General features: G+C 41.2%; 1 long non-coding RNA gene across 1 annotated transcript; it reads left to right on the forward strand.

Moving 5' to 3' along the window:
• Window positions 1-1250: 1250 nt before the first annotated feature.
• LOC145420589 (uncharacterized) lies at window positions 1251-10716 on the forward strand. The gene is made up of 3 exons (XR_013901913.1): window positions 1251-1392; window positions 2371-2995; window positions 10446-10716. It is a non-coding gene; the product is annotated as an uncharacterized LOC145420589 (long non-coding RNA).
• Window positions 10717-11315: the final 599 nt, after the last annotated feature.

Consider the following 11315-nt stretch of genomic DNA (forward strand, 5'->3'; position numbering starts at 1 on the left):
GTCACAGTATCTCTGCAGAAGAGGGACAATGTCCTGGCCAAATGCAGAAAGTATTGGGCTACTTTAAACACATTCCAGTAAGTGGTGCAGAATTAGAACTGCAATAAATTGAACATGGACAAAAGAAACAGTCACTTATACAAGGCATTCCAACCAGAAGTAATTTGACTCTGAACATGGCAAAAAGCATCCACAGAAACGAGCAGCCACTGCAGGATGTCCTCTCTACAAACAACACCAAGACTGCCAAACTATAGCTGCAGAGGTTGGAAACCCAGAATATATATTTTACATAATTTATTTTCCACTGTATTGTCTGACTGCATGTAAGAGAGAAATAGTGTCCGTAAGTTAGCAATGTGTCCATCAGGAACAATTGGCTCTGGGAGCTGGCTTTTTAAAAATGGGATCTAGTTCCTGCCAGAGTCAGAGAAGCTTTTCTTTTCTTTTCTTTCCCTTATGCCCCCCCACGTAATTGGCCAACTACATAATGTGTTCACACCAAACAGCCATTGGTCCGTGCTGAGCAGGAAGGGGAGGGGCAGAGTTACTAACTGAACGCACACACATGCGTGTGTGTATGTGTGCTGAGACTTGTGTGTGTGAGAGAGATTGAGAACAACACATGCTACATAGATAACAAGCTGGCTATAGGTTCCTCTTGTTTCTTCTCTTCTTTCTGGGGGAGAACTCGGCCATTAGTATGCTGGCAGATACACCAGTTCCTCATCAGATTCCAATTAATTCCCAATACTTAAATACCAGTTGGTGTTCCAGAATCTGCCAGATAATCTGCTACTGCCAAATGGTAAATCAGCCTCCAAAGATTTTTTTGTGGTTATTATTTTTCCTTCACGCTGACCCTTGTATGCCATTTTCAGTTATCCTGCCTCAAGAGCAAATTTAGATGACCCAGCAGCTCCCCAGAAATAAAGTCAAAATATTTCTATCACCCACTGGGGTCTGGCTGCAATATACATCATAAACCTCACCTTCTCCATGTTAGTGGATGGGACTTGGGTCAAAGTAAAACAAAAATGTTCTCCTCAGACACATTTCTCCTAAAGATGCTTGCTGTCTTTACTAATAGTTCTTATCATGTTGATTTGTGTTCAAGGGGTATTGTTTTACTTGAGTTTGATTCTAATTACTAACTTGCTATAATCTGCGTGCAACGTAATCATGACAGCTTTGACTGGCAGCGGCATTCACAGAGAAACTTGTGTGTCTCTCTCTGTTCGAGAACGGCAGATAGAACGGGACACTAAGAGAGAAGGTCCAGTGTTTACTTTCCAAAACCATGGCTGACTGTTTCAAAGTGACAGCATGAGTTGTTCTGCAGTAAACTGAACTAACCGACAGAAGGACCCGAGGCTCCACCACACTTTTCTGGTAAGTAAAATGTGTGTTTTTAAGCTAATCAGTAATTATTGTCAGCTGTCAGGGAAAGCTGTGCTCATCTGGTAATCTGTGGGGGTCTTTTCTCTGTATGTATTATTGTAGGGACTACTGACTGTTGTTGTGATTTGGTGCAGTATAAATTAATTTAATTAAATTTAATTTATTGTATAGGTAGATATATAGGTATATATATAGGTACAGTGTATAGGTACATATATATAATTTATTCATTGGGAATGAATAGCAAAAAAGAAAAGATGTATACAGTCTAGAGAAATATGTACAAAACAATAGAAAGGCACACAATGGAGAGCAAATAGCTTGGAGGAAAAGCAAAGAAAAGAGTTGGTCTGAATAGAGTCTGTATGAAAGTGGCCTGAGTGATGAGGGTGAGACCATGGTTCAGATTAGTGAGGTGGGTGATTGTGTTTGTTTGCAATCTCAATGGCCCAGAGGAAGAAACTGTTAGCGAGTCTCGAGGTGTGGGACCTGATTGACCTGAGCGATCAGAGGGCAGTGGGTCAAACAGGTGGTGGGCCGGGCCATTATCACCCATAATGGCCCAGGTTTTCCTGAGACAGAAGGATCTGGCGACAGCCTGCAGGGTTGGCAGAGGGTAGCTAATGATTTTTTGGGCAGTGTTAATTACCCTCTGTGCAGCCTTCCTGTTCTCTGTAGTGGCCCTTGAATACCAAACACTCAGGCAGTAGGAGGGCACTCTCTCCACTGAGGAGCAGTAGAAGGCCAACAGCAGCTTGTGGTCCCGGTTCTTCTTTCTCAGGACAGGGAATAAGTTCAACTGCTGTTGGGCCTTCTTTACCAGGGCGCTGGTGTTGTGGGTTTGGGAGGGGAGGGGGGGGGGATCTGTAGGTGGTCCAGTTTGGTGTTGAGGATGTCTGATATTATGGTGTTGAACACTGAGCTGTAGTCCATGAAGAGCATCCTCACATAGCTCTTTGTGTTCTCCAGATGGCTCAGCGCTCTCTAAAGGGTCATCGTGATGGCATCCTAAGTGGACCAATTTGCTCTGTCTTTTTGGGAATCAGAATGCTGGTGGATGCCTTCAGACAGGGGGGAACCGTGGCATGAGTCAGGGAGAAGTTGAACAGAGTGGTGAGGATCTCTGGCAGCTGGGATGCCATCAAAGCTGGCAGCTCGCCTGGGGTTCACTGCTCTTAATCTCCTCCTGACCTCATGTTCCTGGAGGAGGAAAGGGGGTGAGCTGGGTGGGGGGTAGCTGCAGGTGGAGAACCTCTCCTGGTCCCTTAACACCAGCTCCTTAACTAAGAAGTCCCAACAGCATCTCTACTTCCCGAGGAACCCGAGAAAAGCCCATCTCCCACCACCCATTCTCACCACCTTTTACAGAGGGACTATCGAGAGTGTCCTGAGCAGCTGCATCACTGTCCGGTATGGTAACTGCACTGTATCAGATCGCACTACCCTACCAGGAATAGTGAGAACAGCTGAGAAGATCACTGGAGCCGCTCTTCCCTCCATCACAGACACCTATTGCACCCGCTGCATCTGCAAAGCCAATAACGTTGTGAAAGACCTCACACACAGTCTTCACCCTGCTGCCTTCTGGAAAGAGGTACCAGAGCATTCGGGCCCTCACTGCCAGACTGCGAAACACACACGCATACCTTCATACATCAAGCTACTTTTTGCACAATGCTCAGTGTTTTGCTCAGTTTGTCATTGTTGCACTGTTCTATTGTACTGTTATGTTTGCACACTCTTTTTTGCATCGTTCTGTTATGCCTGCTGTTGCACTGTCTTTGTTTTGGGGTTTGTCTTTTGCAGTTTTTGCACACTTGCACTTTATGTAGTCCTGTGTTGATTATCTGTTATATGTAGCACCATGGTCTTGGAGGAATGTTATCTTGTTTCACTGTGTACTGTACCACTGCACCTGGCTAAAATGACAATCATCCAGCCTTGTTTTAATGACCCATGTGCTTTGACAATCCAACCACCTCTCTCTGCTCCTCATCCCTACCTACATCCCCCTCAGGAAACAGACCCTCAAAGTCAAATAACTGTTGACCAAAGTGCTGTACATTCAAAATAATTGAAAGAGATAAAAACATAGGAAGTCATGAATTTTTAAAAAAAGTATAAAATGTGAAGATTTGATTAAGAAATACGATAAATAAAGTACAAACTCATTCTGATTTAGAAGAAAAGGAATAAAAGTGGGTTTTCACACAGGTTTTGAAAGTGTCTTGGGGAGGTCCTGATGTGAAGGGGCAGTTTGTTCCACAGTTTAGGAGCAGTCACAGCAAAGGCCCGATCTCCTCTGTGCTTTAACCTGGACCTCGGGACAGCTAGGAGCATTTGATCCGCAGACCTCAATGATCTTGCGAGAGTGTACCAGTTCAAAAGATCAGAAAGTTATGAGGGTGCTAATCCGTCCAATGCCTTGAAAAATGAATAATAGAATCTTAAAATCTGGCAGCTATTGTAAGGATGCTAGTATAGGAGATATGTGGTCTCGCTTGTGTGTGCCAGTTAGTTACAGTACAAGTTATTTGGATGCGTTACCATTTTGTCAAGGTCTAAAAGGAGAGTCGGACTGTTACCCGCAGATGAGAGGAAACTGAACTGAAGCATCAAGGCTAAAGTCTGCCATGAAGTGGAAACTGCTAAAACACCAGCATCATTGTCACAAAAAAACTAATTTTGTATTCACATGAACTGATAATGGTGCCAAAGAAGATTTTGCTACAAAATCAACACCTTCAAGTGAAAATTGTGGAAGAAATACCTTCTGGACAAGTTTTATGGTTTGACAAAAGTCAATGCAAACATCTACGTGCCTTTGTTTATTTAATTTTTGACTGTGCAGATTTGTCAGTGTATAAATTACATTACAATGCAACAACTACTACTGTGCCCCAGACAGTGAACTTTGAACAGACTTCCAAGTATAACAGAAACTATTTGGGTGTCCAGTCTGCAGCCCTGAAAAGGACTATATTTAAGACTTAAAGATGAGGCTTTTAAACTTAAGAACACTGGCAAAATGTGTTGTGTTCCTTTAAATTGGTTGGTCTCCCATATGTATAATTAAAAGTTAAAGAAAGAAATAGAGTTTAGAATGTATTTGTTACCAAAACTTAAACAAGTGTAAATGTCTTTCATTGAATAGAGGAATCCACATTAAAGGGATAATCTGCTAAAAGGGTTATATGCCCTACTTGAATGATGATCAGCGATAGAGACAAATGTAATAAAATAAAACTCATATTGCAGACTGACAAAAATGTATCTCTGTGAGAAACAAAATAAATTAGAAAATGGAAATTAAAAAAAAAACTTTGGTTCTTTTATCTATTGATAATGATACTATCTATTAAAACTCCTTTTTAAAAGGAAGACTCAGGGAGAGGTAGCCATCTGACCGGTTGGGGGAGATGGGAGGAAGACGGGATAAAAGATACACTGTGGAAGACAGCCAGAGATTAACAACACAACACGAATCGATTAATTAACAAATTATAAGGCAACAGTATTAAAAGCTCCAAAAACTAAAGATACCTTTGGTTTAAGTATTTGCTTCATAAAACTGAAAAAATGACAAATTTGGTTAATTTGTCATTTAGGCCAACTGTTATTCCATCAGCTTGGAAGGTGGCTACTGTGACCCCAATTATTAAATAAGGGAAAAAACAAATACGATTTATTTACTGAAATCATGTAATGTAATTTTATGAACTGCTGACAAAGGTGAAATATGGTTTTTACCAAGAGTCATGAAAGAACACCGTCATCTCTGAAGAAACTACTAATACTACTACTTTGCAGTCTTTGTCCCGTCTAGGAGTTAACAAAAGTTCTTGCACTCAATTTAAATGCTTCATGTCCATGAAAAAACACTAGACATCCACGCTGAAGTTGTGCAACCATCAGCAAAACAAGCACTGTGGGACTTTTTTGTATACGCTTGGGAAAATGTGAAAAGCACAGAGTGAAGCCCAACCTCTATACTGCCTCTTTTAAGATTCGCTTTGATAGATACTGTGCCAAAGTTGGAATGAAAAGCTCATTTTGTCTCTTCTGAACAGCTAAGTACCCAGAAACACCTCTGAGGTCTCCTCTCAATCCCAGTTCTCTGTTTTGTGAAAAAGCAATATGCTTTTAACATTGTCTGCTTGTTTGGCTTAGGGTGTAATCCTTTTTTTATTTAAAAAAGCTCAAAGCAGTTGTGTATTACAATAGTGGTTCTGAGAAATGCCAAGTGTCTTTGCAACCTTTGCATCTGTCTCCCAGCCAAAGTGAAGCATCAAGGTGCTGTAAAGCTATGCTTTCTTTTACAATGTAAAGAAAGGCACCATTTACAAAGGCAAGAAAATAAAACCTTATATGTCAGACGATATAGTCTCTGGTAATTTACATGCAGTTTCAACATATCCCACCATTCAAATTCCATTTCTAAGTGTACTGTCATTGATTTTAACATGTAAAATGCTAAATGAGGCCTATAGAGAAGGTATGTAGCTGTTGTGTTTTTGCACATTGAAGCATTTAATGGACTGACCTCAGAGTGAGTTTATATCCAGCACTGGGAAGACTGGCAACTGTCTTGAATTGTGAATAATCTTTCAGAATGACAGGATTCAACATGTTTGGAAATGATAATATAAAGCATCCCAACCCCAACAATTTCTTCTCTAAGGTCATTGGTGATATCTTTGACAATGTCTTAACACAGTTTGATGCTCCAGATGAACCAATTTCCCAAACTTTTGCTTTTATAGATGTGGTCACATAAATTTACTTGCTTTCCCTTGCTCCTCCTTTCCCCCTTAATTCCTATGGAAGCAATATATGTTGGGGGGGAAAGAGTGGAGTTCCATTCACTCCATCCTTTCAACTCCCAATACTCCGTATTGGTGAAGAGTTTTCCAGTACCACGAATTGGATTGCAGATGGAAATGCATTTTTCCTACAAATGTGGCACAATTTAAAGGAAAATAACCAGGTTTTCCAGCAGTAAAAGATTTATCTCCAAGAAACATTGTTGGAACAAAGAAATAATCTACCAAACACAAATTTTCTTACTATTCGCGCTAAGTTTTTTTCCAGCACTTCTGTTATCAGTCACTCACTCAAACTGCAGAGGCTTGCAGAATATCAGAACCTTACAAACACACTCTAATATCTGCATCTTATCATCTATTGTAACGAAACAGTCATTATATTACAACTAAATGCAGACTGACCCACAACCAAGCAGCAGCTGAAGGTGGCTGCAGTAAAGATCTAAGAGTGTAGGGAGAGGAAACATTTGTTGATATCCATGGGTTGTAGACTTCAGGCAACTCTCACTCTGTGTGTGTGTGTGTGTGTGTGTGTGTGTGTGTGTGTGTGTGTGTGTGTGTGTGTGTGTGTGTGTGTGTGTGTGTGTGTGTGTGTGTGTAATTGGGTCAACAAGAAACACAATGTGCTTTTCTAATACCCAGCTAAAACCATTGCTGCAGGCCAAAAGAGCAACATTGTAATTACCAGTTGCAAAGATGCCAATACTGGTAAAAATGAAGGTGAGAGACTGACACTGATTTTACTAGCTACACTATTCTACTTTCTGACGTTCCTCGAGAAAGGATGTGGGAATGGTAATGAGTGCTTTAACTAATTTACTTGTCATTGTTATTTTAGACTCAGCTGTATAATTTAAAGTGTTTATACTCAGGTGCAGGTGTCCATATGTTATTGTCTCTCCCAAGCCACCTCTTTCAGCTTATCTGGAGAAACACAGAGGTGCTCCCAGGCCACCCGAGCATATCCTGTGCTTGCCCCATGGCCTCCTCCTGGTGGGACATGCCTGAAACATCTCATTCAAAAGGCACCCAAGAGGGATCCTAGTCAGAAACCCGAACCACTTCAATTGTCTCCTTTTGATGGGAGAAGAGCATCTCTACTATGAGCCCCTCTCAAAAGACTGAACTCCTCAACCTATCTGTAAGACAGAGGCCAGCCATACCATGATGAAAACCACTTTTTGGCACTAATATCTGCAATCTGTTTGTTTTTAAGCTCAGCTCTCTCTTCACCATGAGGGACCAGTACAGTGTCTGCATCACTGCAGCCATGCCCTGATGCATTTGCCAGTCTCTCACTCCCCTCTCCCCTCACTTGTGAACAAGAACTCAAGATCCCAAAACTCCTCCATTAGGGATAGCAACTCATCCATGCTCCAGGGCAACCTAATATCATGGCAAAGCTTGTAATAGACATGCTAGTCCACCATGTCTATTTGACCCTTTGCCTCTCCAAAGTGTGAAATGGGTATGCATGCAGATGTTGCATTACCAGCATAGGGAGATTAAATGAAAGCCAAGAAGTGGTAAGCAAAAAACTAAAACAAATAAAGTACATTCCAGGATCCTTAATCACCAAAAACCATTAAGCTGCAATAGGCCTGCAGTCTGAGTAATTGAGTAATAGCATAATCACCTGGCTAGAAATAGTTTGTATTTCTGTTCATTCTTTTGTAAATGCATTTTATTAAAACTTTTACTAGCTACATTTAAACACAACAATCTGTACTTTCTACTCCTCACGGACTCAACAGTGTCATGTATAGTGTTTATACCAGGGAGCTAAACTGGGCCAGAAGGAGTGCAGGTGTCTATATGTTACTGTCAGTTTCTAGCTAGCGCTATAGAAGAGGAATAAACATAAAGGGTGTAACGTTTCTACACAACATAATGTTTGTAAAGTGTTTGGATCAGCTCAACAAACATCAGGAAACGCACAAACTGTTCGTGTGTGGTTTGTCGTACAGTGTGTTGCTTGCTAAAGCTCCAGATACTGGATTTCCAGGAAGAGAAAGAAATGAAAGCTAATTTCACTCACAGATGGAGAAAGATGTAAGAAAAGACAGGAGAAGAGCAGAAGAAGAGAGGATTTATATATCCATAGACCTGGAAATGAGATGCCCAACACAACACAATTACTGGGGTTCTTAATGTGCTGTCTTATTGTCAGTGAAGACAGAATAAACAAAAATGTCTCTTTTTCTCTTTACACATGTCCAACAAGAAGAATATGGATTTGTCCTAAACTTTGGCAGCAAGAGATGAAATGTGGCAAATTAACAGAATGAAAAATAAATAAAACAAAAAATGCACCAGAGAAATACAAGATATAAAAGAAATGCAAGAAATATGGCAGTGGCGTCGGATTCCACAGCAATATCTCCGCTCACCCTGGACACTGGAGTACACTGATGATCTTGCAACTTATTCCCTACATGAAGAAAATGGCCGCCCTGCAGTACGCATGCAGGTCTTCGATTAATTGCCAAAAATATGACGTTTTCTTGACAATCAAAAAACAGGAAGTCCCAAGATGCATTGTTTTGGGGGAACTGCAGTCAACTTTTAAGCACAAAACATCCAGATCACAAAGAAACTAGCACAAACAATAAAATTAAATTACTCAATAACATTGTTGCTGTAACATACACCTTAAAGGAATATTTATTTAACTTAAGTGAACTTTAACAGGAAGAAACCTTCAGCAGAACCAGGCTCAGGGTGAGATAAAGAGCAGCAGGTCAGCTGATCACAGCCTGTACACAGAAAATCTACTGGAGCTCACATTAGAAATTATTGTAAGCTGTTAGTATTTTCCCAATGCTGTGCCACAACAACAGATTTCAGTGTTCCCCCATTTGCCAAATCTCACTATAAACCCTGATTTTACTCATTAAGGTGTGGAAGCAAATTCTCTTTTACTGCTTGTATCCTAAATAACACATTCAAGCTGAGTACATTAATTTGGCTTAAGATTCTCATGCATTATTATTATATTTGTTTTACATTGAAATAAGAGAAGGTCCAGTTACCTGTGCGTAAAAATAGCTGGTGGAATTGTCCTTCAAGGAGCTATTTTTTATTGTCTTACATTGAGTACAATTCAGAGACTGCACTTTTTGACTTTAGTTTAAGTAAAGAAGTTGAGTAAGTACTTTACCTTTTGCTGGAGTATTTTTAAACACAAGTATCTGTACTTCTACTTAAGCACAGAATGTCTGTATGTTTGTCACCTCTGTGTAGTTAATGTCATAATTAAAATTGAAAGGGTATGGTGGGATGCATATGGTCTTACTGCTAAATCCCAAGTAAGTTAAGAGTAAGTTCAGTTGTGCTGAGGGCTTGGGATCTATCCTTAGATGCCCTTAGAAGAAATTGTGTAGCTTTAAGTTATACACCTCTCTCTCTCTCTCCTCTCTCTCACATACACATCCCTCCTTAGGTATATAGATAAATACAAGCAGACTGAAATTCATGACATCATGCAATTTCTGTCTTTCTCATGTATGTATACATGACCACACACAGCTACACAGGAAAATGTTTTAATGTAATGTCTGGTTCTGTTAAGTAGTCTACAAAAGGGAAAATACTAGTTCTCTTTGTACGTGCCTTGTCCTCTGTCTCATTCGCCGGGTATGTGGTGTGGCTGCTTGTAAAGTCCTCCCACCCCAACATGACTTTCAGACTGGCATGCTAATTGAAAACAGTACTGCAGCTTCCTGCCTTTTCAAGTACCTTACACACACACACACACACACACACACACATACACAGAGAGAGAGAGAGAGAGAGAGGGAGAGAGAGATAATACCACAGACTACATGAAATTCTGCAGTAATGGTAATAGCTTAAAATCACTCCACAATAAATCTGTCCGATATAGTTTGTTCTGCTTGCCTGCATGCACATAAAATACTTTCATTCCTAGATACATTTGTATTAACTGAAACTATTAACTACCAACCTATCCAATATCCACAATATCCAAAACAAGCAAAAACCTCAAATACCTGAGTCACTATACCTAGGTCTTAGAAACTGGAGAAAGAAAAAAAAAACACTGTGTCGGCCACAATGACATCACCCACTGGTTTGGACATTTTAAAGCATTGTGTTTGTGCTTTTTTTACTATAAAAAAAAACTATAAAATAAAACTAATTTTTAATAAAAGGGGAAAATATTCATAACAGGCAAAAACTGCTTTTTTGTTGCAGGCTGTAAATGTCACGGCTGGCGGAGTGAGCCGTGTGGAGTGGAGGAAAAGGAGGACCCAAAATGCAGCAAACTGATGATACGAGTGAAGTTTATTTACACGGTGGCAGTGGCAAAAACAGGCAATGAAGCATGAGTAATGACAAACCTAAACTGGGAGAAACTAAAGAGCAAACCTGAAATCGTACAAAACGGAGAGCGGAGCAGAGAGGCGCAGACCAAGGACCAGGATACCAAGAAACACAGACGAGCCGACCACGAACACAGACCGACACCCACTATATATACACACACACACACACACACACACACACAAGGTAATCGGGTAATCGCACACAGGAGGGAAGAACAGCTGATCTAAATACACATGATGACTGGAGGACACAAGCTGAACACAATGACAACAGACACAGACTTTCAGAACAAAACAGGAAATCTAGAACCCGAACCGGACACAAGGGGGGAGGACACAGAATAACTAGAACAGAGGGAAATAATCACAAAACACAAAACGCTGGGTCAACGACCCAGGACCATGACAGTACCCCCCCTCCAAGGGCTGGCTCCAGACAGCCCAAAACAAAAACAGACGACTAACCCAGGGCGGGCGGCGGGGGCCCAGGACGGAGGGACCAACACAAGCTCCAGCGAACCGAGAGAATTGTCCAAAACAAAAACACACATGCTGGAGCACGAGAACAAAACACAGTTCAGGAGGCCGGCCCGGAGGCTGACAACTCAGAAGTCCAGGACAGTTCATCTTCTGAGGCCGGCCACGTCGGCGACGTAGATCCATAAGCCGACCGAGCGGAAGGCAGCGGTGGCGGAGTGGAGGCAGTTCAGGGGGCCGACCGTGCACACGGCAGCGGCGG

The sequence above is a fragment of the Astatotilapia calliptera genome, chromosome 15, assembly GCF_964374335.1.
Source record: "Astatotilapia calliptera chromosome 15, fAstCal68.1, whole genome shotgun sequence".
NCBI classification, from domain to species: Eukaryota; Metazoa; Chordata; class Actinopteri; order Cichliformes; family Cichlidae; genus Astatotilapia; species Astatotilapia calliptera.